The following is a 3,298-nucleotide window of genomic DNA, read 5'->3' on the forward strand; positions in this document are numbered from 1 at the left end:
GGGGTGGAGATGCAGCGAGGGAGGGAGGGGGACAGCAAGACAGGAGGCGCCAGCTGAGGCGAGTGGGGAGGAGGGAGGGAAAGCTCTTGTTGGCTTGTTGGTTTTGCTTGTTGTTGTTGTTGTTGTCTTTTTAAAAAAAGCAATGTTTGTATCAATAAAAACTGGACAGCGAGGCTTCCACTAGGAAGGACGCCTAGGGGCGCGCTAGCTGGCCCCCCTTTGCCCACTGCCCCTTTGCGTGGGTCTCTTCTGAGCGGCCCAGCGGGCTCTGCGCGCTCCCCTCCCGTTCCGCTCCTGCTCCGGAGGAGGCCGGATCCTCAGTTCAGCGCGCCCTGCCAACCATTTCCCTGGTCACAGCTCCCTGCCAGCTCCGCGCGCAGTCCCGCATTGCTCGGCCAGCTTTGTGGCTGTGAGTGAGTGTCCAAGGAGGCAATTGCTGGAGTGGTTGGGGCAGGATTAAGGTTTTTTTTGCCCCTTTCTTTTTTCCTTCTTTTCTTTCCTTCTCCCCCCTCCCGCCCTTTTTAGTTTGTTTGTTTTTGGTAGCGGTTGCAAATACCAGTGCCCTTTCTCGCCTCCTATTTTTTTTCCTTCCAAGGGGTAGAGAGGGGGTAGGTCTTCGATGATCGCCAAAGAAATCCCTATCGTCCTAGTGACCACCGCTTCCACCAGGTCTGCACAGATTGTCTCTCCTGCTGCCTCCACCGCGGCTCGTGGCTGTCTCTCTCCCTGAGTGCCTGTCCCCAGTCCCCCGTCCCCGTCTGTGCGTCTCTCCCAGGCTCCGGCGGCTTCGTCACTGCTCTCGGCTGTTCCCAGCCGCTCTGGAAGCCCCCTAGCCTTAATGCAGCGCTCGACGACGTCACTGCGGGCGGCGGCCAATCAGCGACTCGCGGTCCCTCTGTAAACCATTATCCATCCCGGTGGCCGAGGAGAGTGCAGCGAGACCGCTTATAGAGAATCAACGGCGGGACCCGCGGCAAAGTGCGCGGCACGGCGTGGAGCAGCTGCTGGGAGACCAGTACTGACCCGGTAAGGCAACTACCAGGGAGAAAGGAATTCGGGGAAGAGAGGCTGGGGCAAGAGGCCGGGTCGCCTGCAGGAGTGGGGTGGGGGTGGGGGTGGGGAATGGACTTGGGGAGGGGGTGCAAGAGGTGGAGAACCCGAGCCTTGTCCGGGGACGTGACGTCGTTGGCGAGTACGGGATTGGACCCTGGAGCATGATCGGTTTTAGGAATGCATTGGGAATTTATTTCTCGATTTGACTTCCTGGGTTCGGAGCACCGCGAGCGTCTTTGGGGATATTGGTGAGAGAAAGATGGGCAGCCGAAACTTCGTCCTCCCTCCAGCTACTTGCTCTGCACGTCAGCCTTTCCTTTTCTCCTTTCCCTTCGAATGGCCACCCCCGTCCCACCCCACCCCCGCTTCAGCCATGTCCAAAGGACTCCGGGCTCTCTAAGACTTTGCTTCCTTACCCCTGCTGGGAGCTCCCTGAAAGTTGTTTGGAAGCTTTCCAGGTGGGGGCGGGGGTGGGGTAGTAGAGAGAGAAGGGCGGAGGGGCTGAAGGCCAGAGGCGGGGGTGGGGATGGGGGGCTACAGTGGTAACAGAGCGGAGGACGGGGAGTTGCAACCGAGGCAAGAACCAGTAAGAAAACTGAGCCAGAGAAACCTCAGTTCAGTTAGAAATGACTCGGCGGGAAATCGTAGGACTGACTCCCACAGCGGCTCTTAGGGGAGACTGAGGGAGGCTTGGCAGAGGTACCCTGGGGATCCCAGGGTGCCGAAGAGTATCCTGGGTGTTGGGGAAAGGGAATTGATTCTCAGATCTCCCTTCCTTCCCCAGGCTTTAGGGGTCGCGGTTTCCGCTCCCCCCCCCAAAAAAAAACTTTGGAGCACCCTTTCCTACGTCTTGGCAACTCCCCTTCACTTAGGCCCCAGGGCTGATTCTTGAACCGTCTCCAGACTCGAGGCTACCCACCGCCAGGTGTGCTTGGGATGGAGTGGAGGTGGGAGGAGGCGGTATGAGTTCGGCGAGCAGGAAACATCCATCTCTGGAGCTGCAGATTTGTGCAACTCTAAATTCCATTTCAGGGACTCAGTCTCCGCTGTTAATCGGGATTTTCCCTGAGAATGGGCCAGCAGATGGGTAGTTGTTTGACACGGGGTCGGCTCCTCTCCCGGTATCTCCCTCTCCACGGAGGTCTTATATCCTCCTGGAGCGGATCGAGAGGGGTTGAGGTCAGCGACGGCAGCTTCAAATTCCTCCATATGGGACTTGTCACTTCTTTGACTAAAGTGACCTGGAGGACCAGCCCCACATAGGCGACCCTAGCCAAAGGGAGGTTCAGAGGAGCAGCTAAGGGAGCCCAGAGTGGGCTTGATGTCGCGGCTTCCAGCGCAGGAAAAGGCTTCTCCCTAGGAATTCAAATCACCTCTTCGGGCGAAAGCGAGAAACGGCTACAACGAATTCGGCTTAGACTCAATACGACTTTCAGGGTTTCGGGTTCTCCAGACACCCCTTTCATTTACCCTACGGTGGAGAAAGAAACCTGGCGCTCCTCTGCTGGGCCCCGACAGTGCAGGCCTTTTGAGACCGCCACTTTTTACTTAAAACCAAACCTCCGGTGGATGGCCTTTGCCTCCTACCGCCTGCCCAGCCCCAACTTCTTTCTCCTCCGATCTTCCAAAGTGGGGTTGCCTCGCAGCTAATCCCTTCACGTATGGAGGGAGAGGCTGTATTCTCCTCTTTTCTCCTCTTCCCCAGGTGTGAATCCCTGGGGCAGTGGAGACCCCAATTAAAATATCTCAACCAGTTTACTGAGTCTTCTGAGCTCTATGGATTTCTCGAGGAATCGGGCCCCTGACGTCGAGGTTTCGGGGTGGGGAAACTGGGAAAGAGACCGAGGCTCGCGTGGCTCTGCTTCCTTCTGCTCTGTCTGCAGCCCCGGTATCCAGTGGAAAATTGGTCGCTTGGAAGAAGAGGCTCCAGCACCGCAGCAGTTTCTTCCAGTGTCCTTAGACGCTTAGCAACAGCACCACCCCCGCCCCCTCAACTGAGGTCGAAGTTCGAGTCTGGGGTGAGGCGGCTGTCCCACCGAGCTGGGGGCCCCCTCTCCCCCGCAGCTGTCCAGGTTCTCGCCCGCTGGCTCCCTCGACCCAACCGCCCCTCCCTGGAATCAATAGCTACCGGAGTCCCGGGCGGCTCGCCCCCCGCCCTGGGCCCAGCTGGGTTCCTTCTCATGCAAAACAGGGGGAACCCTTGGGGCTGGGGACCTATAGGGTGACAGCTGGACCCGGCTGCCGC

General features: G+C 58.5%; 1 long non-coding RNA gene across 1 annotated transcript; it reads left to right on the top strand.

Annotated features, from left to right (window-relative positions):
• The first annotated feature begins 13 nt into the window (after positions 1–13).
• LOC123254056 lies at positions 14–2,807 on the top strand. The gene is made up of 3 exons (XR_006506649.1): positions 14–1,026; positions 1,838–1,978; positions 2,086–2,807. It is a non-coding gene; the product is annotated as an uncharacterized LOC123254056 (long non-coding RNA).
• Positions 2,808–3,298: the final 491 nt, after the last annotated feature.

The sequence above is a fragment of the Gracilinanus agilis genome, unplaced genomic scaffold (genome assembly GCF_016433145.1).
Source record: "Gracilinanus agilis isolate LMUSP501 unplaced genomic scaffold, AgileGrace unplaced_scaffold13515, whole genome shotgun sequence".
In the NCBI taxonomy this organism is placed as follows: domain Eukaryota; kingdom Metazoa; phylum Chordata; class Mammalia; order Didelphimorphia; family Didelphidae; genus Gracilinanus; species Gracilinanus agilis.